Consider the following 13,057-nt stretch of genomic DNA (forward strand, 5'->3'; position numbering starts at 1 on the left):
GATTAGCTAGCTTCTTAGCTAGCAAGCAGCTCTCTGGAGAAAAACTGTTAATGTTACACGTGGCACTCTAACGAAAATTGGTGACTTTTTTGTATCGAATATGCAAATATAATTCATGATTTGACATAACTATGGACAACTTGCATTTATACAAGTAGCTACCGCTCTCTTTTTCCAACCGCCATCTTTGTTGAAAAAAACAGTAAAGCCCTACCGCAGTGTAATGTGGGATGTTGGGCTTCTGGATAGAGTACATAGCTTGTACCCTACATTTTGCAGTGCATTGTGGGGCGGAAGTCCCAGATGGGACACACTACAAAATGGCTGATGCCAAAAGTAGTGCACTATATAGGTAATAGGGAGTGATTTGGGATGCAGCCTATGTCTATGCTTTTCACGATCACTTCCTTCTTTAGTGAGGCACCATTGAGGGTTAAAAAGGGTCTAAATTCTTTCAACTCCAATAAAATCAGTGCGCTACAAAATCCAGCATTCTAAAGCAGTTAAAACAGCAACATTATTCTTTCGATTTTGAATTGTTGTTAGGTCCCCTCCCCTTTTCAATGTCCAATTTCACAATAGATGGCAATGTTGAATCACGGTTCTAGTTACTTCATTTAGGGATGCCAACCATCCCACAAAATACGGAATCATCCCTTATTTGGACAGTAGAATAGGCGTGAATGATTCCGTTTGTAGTAACCGCTGTTTTGAATACAATTCAATAGTTATCTAGCAAGCTAGCCGGCATAACAAGCATGCTGTGAGATCATTCTGACCTAAAACCCAGAATTTTAATATTGGCTAGGTGACAAGTGACGGCGAACCTATCATAAAGCTAACTGGCATTCAAATCCGGTTTCAGAGTGTCTTGGAAAAACGCAATGTCTACACTGCTAGACCTTGCTAAAAAAGCAAGACAGCTAAGGAGATTAATTTGATTGAGTTATGGTTTCATGTAGTTTTCTTAAATAATGTAATGGCAAAAATGACCTAAATCGGTGCTAATTGTATGGTATAAAACAAGAAGGAACTATTTTTTTCTTGATAGAATCGTTGGTTTCGTAGAATTAACGACCAGAGGGCTTAACAACGGTGAAAATAGTAGAACTACCATTATTTTACAATAACGGGACAGACCGTCGTGCTTTATGCCTTACATATAATACAGTGGTAAGAATATATGGTAGCAGGTGTACAGTAATGATAAGCTGTAATGTAGAAAGGTTGTGCACTAATGTATGCATAATGAGAACTGATAAGGACAGGTAAGAACAGGATGTAAACAGCGACCTAACGTTAGCACCCAGTGGTGCCAAACTTTGTTTTTCTTCATTCGTTTAAGAATTGTAACTTAATTATCAACTGCAGCCATTTCCTCTTCTCTTTCTCATCACAAGGAAAGCGGTAGAATGACAATTGAATAGTTTTTTTGGACTCAGATCTATTCCAACAACAAGGGACACAGCACTGCGGCACATTGAAAAGACCAATGCAGCTGAGGCTTGGACCCGGAAACAGTATTATTGGATGGTCGATACATCACGGCTTAACAAGTGGATTAGCCTAGCTCACTTATTGTGGAGAGAATGCATAAGTTAAAAGTTCCATTACGGAAGTCGGCGTCTCTTAGTATTTGCAGCATTATGCTTATGGTAAACTCTAAGCCAAGGACATTGGCAAGCACAATACCGGTGTAATTACAAAACTGGTGCACCTGCAAAACCTGTGTCAATCTATTTCCGGTCCAGGTATCATCAAATCCTTATTGGATACAAGGCTATCACATGATTGTGTATTGTGTCACATTGTTTCACGAACGCTTACGTAAAAGTCACTGGTACATTAGCAGTGTTGCCAATTTAGCAAATTTGTCGCTAGATTTAGTGACTTTTTGACCTCCCCTAGCGACTAAAAATCTTATCTAGCGACAAATTTGGCGACTTCTCGCAACTTTGGCAACCTCCATTCTCGTTGTCGAGCAACAGCAAAAATCACCTTTCACCGATTTGTGAATGACGTCATGTCTGCCTTTTCTAGTGCTCTAGCGTTGCCCGTGTTTATAAGAAAGTAATGATTGACCTATGTAGAATCAGCCGCTGTAATTACACGGAAGTAGATGTTCTACAGATCTAACAGATACTATGCACCTCGGCCAACGTCATTAGCTGTTCAGCTACGTGACGTATGCAAATTAGACGTGGTTACGTCATCATGCAACATTTTTTGCGACATTTCAGAGACCCAATAGCGACTTCTGTTGAGATTTTTTTGGCAACACTGTTAGTTAACTTAGTAGCCTCATATGTTACTTTCGTAGCTGTGAAGGTAGTTAACAAGGTTCTATAGTTGCCTTTATCATCTCACAAGTAAGCAGCTATCCAAGTAGCTGTGAACCTGCCAGTTGATAAAACCACATTCAATTTGGTGCACATCATATCACAGAAATGTTGCATTTTTGTAGGCTAGCTAAAAAAAAGTCAACACTGAATTGGTGTAGATCTGGCCTGGAGTCGTCGGCTATCTGGGCTGCTTGATAGATAAGCAAATAACTACTGAAATGTTCACTTTTTTAACTACTAAGCTTGCAGTGCTTTAGCCAGCAGGCTAACAATGGGTAATAATGTTCAATGCAGATCTTACATGAATATGCACATAGTCACACATGCTTAGCCTTGTATCCAATAAAAAGGTCCATACGTATAAATGGCACCTGAACCAGAAACTGGATTGATGCAGGTTTTGCAGGTCCACCATTTTGGTCAGTACACCATTTACACCAAAAGTGCCATTTGTGCGCCACTCTGACTGGAAGTCATTGAATTACAAAAATGGCATGATTCTGCCGGAGTCGCTAGCAGCAGTGCAAATCACAAGCACCGTGCTAGTCCATCATGTAAAAACATTTTTTAACTTTTTCTAACTGACCAGCCAGTGTACCAACCAAACCTATGACAAAAGGAGGGTCTTCTAGTGCAAGACTTCCCTTATTGGCAGAGAAATAAATAGTCAGGCTTGGAATTTCCCAAAATGTACAATAAAGAGAGACCTAAAATTGCTTCGGCTACTAAGGCCCTGTCCACACGTATATTAATTTTTCTGTCCACACGAGAACGCTAAAACGATTTGAAATGCTCACATAAGTATGCCAGGCCAGTAGGTGGCGATGAAACTGTACGCCAAACACCACAGAAGAACATTACGAGATTGCGTATTGGGCTTCTTTTCCTTTACAGCGAAATACGAAAAAATCAAAGGAAAAACAATCGTTTGTTTGGACGGACAACAAAGTGAATCTGTTACTTAGCGTCACTCTCGAATATAAAGTCGAAAGGAGCCAAGAAAACATCGACTGGGAGTCCTGTCAGAGTAAATACGCTGACATTTTGTTGACGTCATGATGTCAGCGTTTTCATAAAGCTCAGTTTTTCTTGTCCACACGAAGACAGAGAAACCGGAGTTTTAAAAAATCTCCACCTTGGAAGGCGTTTTCAAAAAGCTTTGTTTTCAGTGACCTAAAACACCATTTTCATGTGGACAGGAGGCCAAAACGAAGGGCAAAACTATGTTTAAAAAAAAATCTGTATACGTGTGGACAGGGCCTAAATGTTCCATAACTAATTTGCTTAATATTTTACAGCTTGCATAGCTAGTTACCTAAACAAGCTGAGAACAGTTTACTCAGCTTGCGAAGTAACTCTAATGAAGGCTAGCTATTTTGTTAACTGGAAATATGCCTCCACTTATGTTCAACTTCTCAACTACATAGCTGACAGTTACCTATTTAGCTGATGACTTGCTTAACTTAGTATTTAGGTAGCTAGTTCAACATCCTGTTAACTCATTCGTACATTGGGACGTCTTTTCATATCACTGTTGTAGCTATCTGCAGTGGTTGTGACGATTTTAATTACAGCCAGTTAAATGTGCTAGATCTAGCCATAATTACAGCATTCACTGTATAGCCTATATACGTGCACACACATCATCTTGCAGATGTATTTGGTTTTTAGTTTTTTCGAAAATGCTACAAGCATGCTGTCGCCTACAGATAGCTAGAAAAAATCCTAAGCGAGTCCCCTCAGATTCTCTGAATGACTGACACCAGAAAGGATGCCCACCTTACAAAGTTCCATGCAGTTATTTTCTGTACCAGCGATGAATACCTGCAACCAAAACGCTTCTGGTGTAAATAAGACACCACAAAGCAGGAAGAGAGCTCAAATAGCATAGCATACAGCAAATAGCATAGCAACAGATAGCATACACCCGAACAACTCAGAGCAGAAGTTCACTGAGCTGCAATTGTCAGAGCAATAATTCTTAGAGCAGAAATTCAAAAAGTAATCCACTGGATTGAGATCTGGGGACTGTGCAGGCCATTGGAGTAAAGTGAAGTCACTGATCAACAATGCTTAGGTATGCTGTGGCGTCAAAAGATGTTCAATAGGTCTTAAAGAGCCTAATACAGGGCAAGAAAACATTCCCCACACCATTACACCACCAGCAGCAGCCTGCACCATCAACACAAGGCAGGATGTATCCGTGCTGTTTATGCAGAATTCTGACCCTACCATCTGCATGTTGCAGCAGAAATCAGAAGTAAGTCTTGGCAACATTTTTCCAATCCTCATTCATACAGTTTTGATAATCACATGCCCACTGTAGCCTCATATTCCTATTCTTAGCTGAAGTGTAACCTGGCGTGGTCTTCTACTGCTGTGGCCTATTCACTTTATGATTTGACACACTGCATTCAGAAATGCCCTTCTGCACACCACTATTGTAAAAGAGTGGTTATTTAAGCATTTGTGGCCTCATTCTGTTTGCTTGAATGAGCCTGCCCATTCTCCTCTGACCTCGCTCATTAGCAAGGCGTTTTTTCATGTAAAATGGCAGCTCACTGAATGTTTTTTTTATTATTATTGCACCACTCCCTGTAAACTATAGATACTGGAGTGTGAAAATCCCAGGAGGGCAGCTGTTTCTGAGATGCTGGAACCACCATGTCTGTCAACAACAATACAATAGTTAAAGTCACTTAGATCACGTGTCTTGCCCATTGTAATGTTTATCTGAACTAAACTAAAAACTAAACCTCTTCACCATATCTGCATGTCTTATATATTTTATATATATATATAAGCTACGATGCAATCAGCTGTGTCAACCAACCAGTCTTTTCAGGAGAACAAAAAAGCTCTATGCTGTTAGATCTTCAAACGTAGATTTAAAAAACAGTCCTTAGTTTTGTCACTGGTAACCAATGAACGTGTTGAACAGGGAAGGAAGGGGCAATATCAAAAGACTGCAGAGGTCAGGCAATGGAAGCTGGGAATCTTACTCTGGGGATAGGCTCAAGAAGAACACATGATATAAGGTTTCGCTCTTAATAATTTCAGGAATTTCATTATTTCCTATGAAAATATTTGGCTGGACTTTGGGCTGGGCAGAAGGGGGAAAAAAGGGTCAGATGGTTTAATAGTACGATGAATAAGTCAGAAAGTGGGGCCCCGCTTTAATAAAAGCTCCACTACTGTAGGTCAAAGCCGCCTAATCTGAGTTCAATTAAGTGTAATCCACTGGCTCCCTTACAAAAACACAACATGAATCACATGTGGACATAGGCCTACTATGAAAACTGTGGGCCAAAATATGCATGTATTTATATGGGTGTCTTCCACATATATTCTGCGTGTATGCTTGCGCGGGTGTGTATGCAAGTTTGCTCACAGCTAAATCGGTTATGATGCTCCAAAGAACAGCAAGTCATCAGCATGCCAGCCCTCTATCTTCTATCAGTGTACTGTGCCGTGCCCATCATCCGTTCCCTCCACAATATCCCCCTCTTAGGACCCCCTCCCCACATAGTGCTGCGGGTGCAGCCCAAAACTGGGCCTGAGGCCTCATCCCACATTCTGACACGGGATGAGCCACAGGAGAGATGCAGAATTTTCCATTCAGATTAGTTCTGCGCTTTTAAACAGGGGTGCCTGAACAAAAAAATAAAAAATACCGTTTACTAAATGCAGATGTCATTGTAAATAAGTTCTGCATGAGCAGGCAAAACTGGCATGTTAAAGCATATTAAATGCATGATTATAGCTTCATCCATTTACACCCGTATATTATTCATATAAACCTGTAAAATTGCCTCCTGTACAGATGTCCTGCCCGCTGTGGTGTGCTGCCGTGGTTGTGTTTGCCTGTTGGCCCACAGCCCCATAAATCGGAGGGCCCTCTATGATCCTGTCACCAGCTCAGTGACCACTGAAGCCATGAAAGCGATCATTCATCCTCACTTTTACTACAACCCTCTGCTGTTTCCTAAAGGAGTCTCCCAGAGTTAAACACTGAACCCAGTCGCCGGAGCATAGGGTAGATCAAGAGGGGAACGCGGCAACGAATGAGAGGACGGTGGAGAAACACGAGTTCCTCATCGTAGGATACACCGCGTCCCCTGCTGTGACATGTCTGGTGCGCAAATGCAGCCTCTGACAACGTATTTATGATGGTTCTTTCCATACCAGCGTCCCGTAACCTGTGATATAAATCATGGGCTAGGCTGGTAGGTGGATCTGTGAAGGTTCTAATGGGTTCCTACTGAGGTAGGCTGGAATTCAGCAAGCTCACCAATTCAATTGCAAAGCACTAATATGATAGTGTGAGCCCGTGTGGGTGACACCGTAGTCTACAATGGAGAAATGTGATACATGTTGTGGAAGGCATGTAAAGTGTGATATGTCACTGCCTGTCCTTATTCTGATTTTGTTGTCACGTTTCCCACCGGTATTTTGTCATTAATTATTCTTTAGTATCAGCTGGCTCCACCATTGGACAGTGCAGTGTCTCCATATCCATGCAAAGGCATTATTCATTGTGTGGGTGTGTGTGCATGCGTTGGCATATGTGTGTGTGTGGACATATAAATAATGCATACATAAAAAAGTACTGAAGAGATTAAACACATTGCAATCTTCAACATTTTGCCTTGGGGAGATTAGAAAGGCTTGAATCTATAGTTTAAAGGAACCCCAATCCCAAGAGGGTTTAATCAGACAAATTTACTGCGTCTTAAACAATATGTGAAAAGCCACGGCCTGGCCAAACAGCATGAGACAGCGACTGTAAGGCTAGGGAGGCATGAGGGGGAGATACCGGGGGAGGCCCTCAGAGAATTCCAGGGTGAAAGACCCCTCCTCAGACTCAATCTGCTCCCAGCTCACAACAGTCCCTCCCCAAGACGGCTCCTTTCACTGCAGCCGTTTAGCAGAGGAAAACCCCTTTTTACCTCATGGCTTGCCCCCACTGGATCCTGTATTGCTCAGCCTGGTTTTCAGGTGGGGATGCATCGGGAAAGGTGCATTCTGGGCAACAGGTGTATTTAAAAGCCTGTCGAGCTGCTTAAAGAAAGGTGCTAAGAACATACTTTAGGCCGAAATCCTCTATTAGGCAAAGCCATTAACGTCCCTGCGTTTATGAGCTGAGGGGCTTAGGTTTACACAAGGGACTGTAAAGTGCCCAAACTCAAGGGCCCTTGGAGGAAATCTGCAAAGACAGAGGCTCATAGAGAGAGCAATGACATCGGGGAGGCCGATGGCTAATCGGGATGGCGGCCCAGGGGCCAGCGCAATCGTTTCACCATGGGCTAGCTTGGTCTCCTTCGCTGCAGGCATGCAGCAGAGCCCACCTGTGCAGTCATGCCCTTGTGCACGTGATGTAGCAAATCTTCACTCTAATCTAATTACATTTCCACTGTCCGTCTCCATGCTCCCTCAAAAAAATAAGCCTTAATTAATCATTAAATGCATCTGCAAGAGGACAAAAAGAAATGTTTGAGCTAATTAACTCATTTGTGAGGGACAGATCCATGCATTGATAAACATACCATGTGCAGCACTCCAGTATGGTAGATCGTTAATAAAGGGCTATGATCTAAATGTCAGTGTTTGCATTTGATTAACCAGAAGTGCAGGGATCCCTGGCTAAGTGCAGCCTATCCCTCAAGTTAACAAGTCTGCAAGAATAAAGAAAGTGGACCAGACACACAGCCATGGAAATGTTGTGAACCACTGCAACACAATGAAAGTCCCTCTCACTGAGTGAACAATACAGATGATCTAGATTCTTTAGTGCAATAAGTGGTAATAATCTCCTGGGCCAACAAAATAAACTCCAGCTCTCATATCCATTGTTGGAGGCTAGCAAAGCTCATTGTTCATGCAAAATTCCACAATCAACTAAGAATGTAAAATAATGTGTGTTGTGTTGCCCACGGCAATGCACTCGAGACATACCATAATCAAACCAAAATAAGCAAGGGGAGCTTGTCTTTCCAACTGTCACACATATTTCTTCTACTTCTTTTCTCTCTCACTGTGTATATACAGTGCCATAAAATGTTTTTTCCTCCTTCCTGATTTCCTCTATTATTGGATATTTGTCACGCTGAATGGTTTCAGATCTTCAGATGAAATGCAATAGAAGACAAAGGTAAAGTAAATAAACATAAAACATATTTTAAAAATTATTTCATTTCATTAAAAAAGTTATCAAACACTCGTATCACCCATGTGATAAAGTAATTTCCACATTAAACTAAATAATTCATATCAGTCTTTCACATCACTGTGGAGGAAGTGAGGTGAAAGACTTTGTTTTAGCCCACTCTTTTCTTGATGAACTGCTTGTTTCGGGTCTTACCATTGCATCTCTATTGGGTTTCAGCCAATCAGATGATGACTTGCTTTTGAATTTTGCTGCATAACCAAATTATCCTTCAGCTTCAACTCACAAATTACCTATTCATGGTTCTGTCAATAATGGCAAGTCATCTAGGTCCTGAGGCAGCAAAGCATCCCCACACCATCGCACTACCACCACCATGTTTGACTGTTGGCATGATGTTCTCACAACATGGGACCCATGTTGTGATCATCCAGGTGCTGTTTTGCAAATGTGAGACAAGCATTGATGTTTTTCTTGGTTAGCAATGATTTCTGTCTTACTGCTGTCCCTTATTTTTTCCCAGCCTCTTTCTTATTGTGGAATCATGAAGACTCAACTTAGCTGAGGTTATAGAGGCCTGCTGTTCTTTGGATGTACTCCTGGGATCTTTTGTGACTTCCTGGATGAGTTGTCCCTGTTTCGCCCTAGGAGGAATTTTGGATAGTCGAACACTCCTGGGAAGATTTGCCATTGTTCCAAGTGTTCTCCATTTGGAGATAATGGCTTTCCCTGTGGTTCAGTGGAGTCCCAGAGCCTTACAAATTGCTTCGTAACCATTGGAAGGCTGATATATTTCAACGACTATCTTTCTCATCTCTTCTTGAATTTCCTTTGATCGTGGTATTGTGCGCTTGTACAAGCTTTGAGGTGTCTACTTCACTTTGAAGGTTCAGTATGGGTCATATGGGTCAGGTTTACATTCACTAGGGCTGGCTGCAGTCAAGCCTGGCTGTGTTCAATCAGGTGAATATAATTATCAGATAAATTTGGTTAATTAATTTAAAAAATGTTTGTTGTGTTTATTTAGTTTCACATTGTCTAATATTACATTTTGTCTAAAGAAACCATTGAAACCATTGTTAAAAACATGCAATAATATGGAAAATCAGGAAGGGGACAAATGCTTATACATATATCTGTTAACCTGTGCTGATTAATCGTTGCAGTGGTACAGTGATGATGAGAAACTAAATCCAGGGACTGATGCAGGGGATGATACAGCAGAACAACATCTCCTGATGGGACAGCCAAGAAATGCTGCAAACAGTTTTAGGTATGAGACATCTACAACCTGTTTCCTGTTGAAGGGAGCCCAGCTTAGAAACGTTGGTACAAGATCCAATTTTCACATTTGTTTTCTTGTGCTTATTTTACATGTATTGTGCCTGCATGGATGCGCCATGTCTCGGAAAACTACAACCGCACACTTCCTCTGTCGTCAGGGGCTTGCACTCATTTCCATGAAACAAATTTGCAGTGGAAAGCTAAACAGTCTAACAGTAAATAGTACAGAAAAGAAGCACCTGTGACAGGGGTCCTGCAGGGGTCCATCCATAAAGACCTCACAGAAATGTATTTGCTGTAAGTGATTTTAAGTGTAATTTAAGGGGTGAGGTAAACAGGGTGCTTCCTGAGTTTGGTGAAAAGGGCATTCTAAGGGATGCATTCCAAGCTTGTGTATTGACAGAACTTTACAGAGTGGAGCATGATGTAAACAGAGAAAAGAAAGGGTCATACAAACCCCAGTGTGACAAATGTGAGGTCAAAGAACAATCACATATGGCTCCAGATTTGGCTCCTGGACCAGCAGAAATGCTGTTAAGATAAAATGATTATCTAAATAACAAATGTCCACGCTAACATTGCTGTCAAGGCACTGCTAAAACATAGTGCCACACTATAAACCACACCGTCTATCTGAAGAAAAATATTTAGTAGCCTTCATACTTTACTGCTGGCTAGCTATATCCACCTTGACCTGGTAAATGGACTGCATTTATATAGCGCTTAACAATTGATTCCCTCTCATTCACACACACACACACCAATGGTTAAAGGCTGCCATGCAAGGTACCAAACAGCTCTTTGGGAGCAATTAGAGGTTAGGTGTCTTGCTCAGGGACATTTCGACACGCCCAGGGCGGGGGATCGAACCGGCAATCCTCCGACTGCCAGACAACTGCTCTTACCTCCTGAGTTTTGTCACCTCCTAATACCACCTTGTCAGCAGGCAGTTTTGTTCTTTAATGTTGGTTAACGAGCCAGCCAATAAGACTGTGGTGATGTATTCAGGAACATTAAACATCAGTCTTACAGCTGATGTTTTTTTTTATCATCCTTTCCTTTTAGTCCTCCCAGACAGGGCTTTCTGTAGGAAACTTGTCATTAAAGCCAAACTGTTGTGCTACTTTTTACTATCTACCCCTGTACTTTACTTTGCTTTGCTACATTTAACATGTCTTCTTATCCAAAGAGACTTACAATGCCAGCAGGTACAGAGATCAAAGATCGAAGTACAGTAACTCCCTAGAGGGGGCAGGTATACTCCCAAGAGAAACAGCTATGCACTCACCTACCACCACAGAGACCCGGGTTCAATCCCCGGCAGCGGTACTTCCGGCTTGGTCAGACGTTCCTACGAACACAATTGGCAGTGTTCGCGGGTGGGAAGCCGGTGAGGGTATGAATCCTGATCGTTGCATTAGCGACTCCTACTGGTTGGACGAGGTGCCTGTTCAGCAGGGAGGGGATTTGGGGGAGATATTGTGAACCTCCGTGCGCGTTATGCTCTCCCAGTGAAACTCCTCGCTGTCAGGTGAAAAGAAGTGGCTGGCGACTCCACATGTATCGGAGGAGGCATGTGGTAGTCTGCACCCTCCCCAGACCGACAGAGGATAGCGCATCGACCAGGACTGTGATACACACGGGGAATTGGTATAACAACTAAATTGGGGAGAAAATGGCAAAAAACAGACAAAAAAAGAGACAGCTATACCTTATAGCTTGCCCAGCTTTACAACAATCCCCCTTTAGCAAAATTTTCAATGCAGATTATCATTATCCTCCCTTATAATATTCAGAATCCTCTTTAGTCAAAATGTTATTAAGTGTGCACAAAAATTGAATTTATCATACGGGAGGGCAATAGTGGTATACACACTTTATTTTCTCTTACATACAAGGGGTCAACAATGCTAGCAGAAATGACTGCCACATCTATAACCTTTAATGTGGTCACTGGCTCTGATAGCCATGGATACGATTCCAAACCAATGCTCAGGATGGGTTTGTAGCCTCAAGTAGGCTGCCTTGCTGAGCGTAGTATATATTTCAGCAGTTACCATCTGGATCCCACATTGTAACAGACTGTCAGAAACATTCAATATTTAAAGAGTGCGGCGTGAGCAAATGCTCCGAAAGCCTTTATCTCACGGGAGAGAAAAGCTGGAGAAACTCAACGCCCCCATTTTCCATCTCCAGTGTACCTCACGCCATCCAACACCGAAACTCTTCAAGAGAGCTAGCCCCTTCCTGAAAAGCACTCTCGAAAGCGGCTTCTGCAACTCCCACTAAGCAATGCGGTCAGAAGCCCTGCCCCCGAGCTGTAATTGCCTCTTGCCCCATCAATCCCCTTTTACATGCACTACATAATTCTAAAAAAGGAAAAGATATTTTAAAAATTTGCAGGGGAGATGGACCCCCCCCCCACTCAACTGCAGCCACGGTACCAAGAGAGTAGTTTGAGGGTTCTGTTGGGTCTTGAACATAGGCCAAAACAAAGCTGTTATCCAGAAGGCCCAGACCCAAAGGCCAGGAAGAGTGAGTCATCCCAGCCTTGAGGCATTCAAGACTCAGCTCCACTGGTGAGGAGCGCTGGGATTTATCATGGATCTCAGATCCACCACTAAGACACGTGTTTCAGCACAAGCTACGATCTCATCACACTTCTGTTAGATTCTGCAGCATATATAGTTCCATACACACAAACACACACATTTGTTGATTCCAAAAACATTTTATAACTCAAAGAAGCCACATCCAAAATGGCTTAATTCTCAAATGTCTCCTCACATCGTTGTATCATTGTAAGACATTGTAAGACAGATTTCAGTGAAATGGTTTTCAGCCTAAGAGGATACAAACATCTCTGAGAAATAGATTTTTTTTCACGTTTCTCTGTTTTCTGTGTGCAGATAATCAAATTCAATTGAGCTGAAAGGAGAGGCTTTTTCCTGTCTGTTGGGTGAAGAACCCTTCGTGGAACAGATTGGAACATTCTGTGGCTGAGCTCATAATGTCACACAGTGAGAGTGAGTTTATTCTGTTCCTCATTTACAAACATGGGGGAAGAATGCAAAACAAAAGGCTTAAGGCCACCATTGAAAAAAGGAGGAGCCCCCAGTGACTGCCAATAGCACTGAGATGCTGATAGAACTTCAAAGCGCAGGAAATATAGAATGCAAACTAGGCACGAAAAGTGTGTTTTACAGTTAGAGCAGAGAGAATACCATAACATCAGCCAAATGTTACACATTCCAACCATAAGGAG

General features: G+C 42.1%; 1 protein-coding gene across 2 annotated transcripts in view; it reads right to left on the bottom strand.

Annotated features, from left to right (window-relative positions):
- The window catches only part of pappab (pregnancy-associated plasma protein A, pappalysin 1b), a 155,951-nt gene that overhangs the window by 129,138 nt on the left and 13,756 nt on the right, over positions 1–13,057 (bottom strand). The gene's annotated exons all lie outside the window — the stretch shown is intronic.

Source organism: Anguilla anguilla, chromosome 10 (assembly GCF_013347855.1).
Source record: "Anguilla anguilla isolate fAngAng1 chromosome 10, fAngAng1.pri, whole genome shotgun sequence".
Taxonomy (NCBI): domain Eukaryota; kingdom Metazoa; phylum Chordata; class Actinopteri; order Anguilliformes; family Anguillidae; genus Anguilla; species Anguilla anguilla.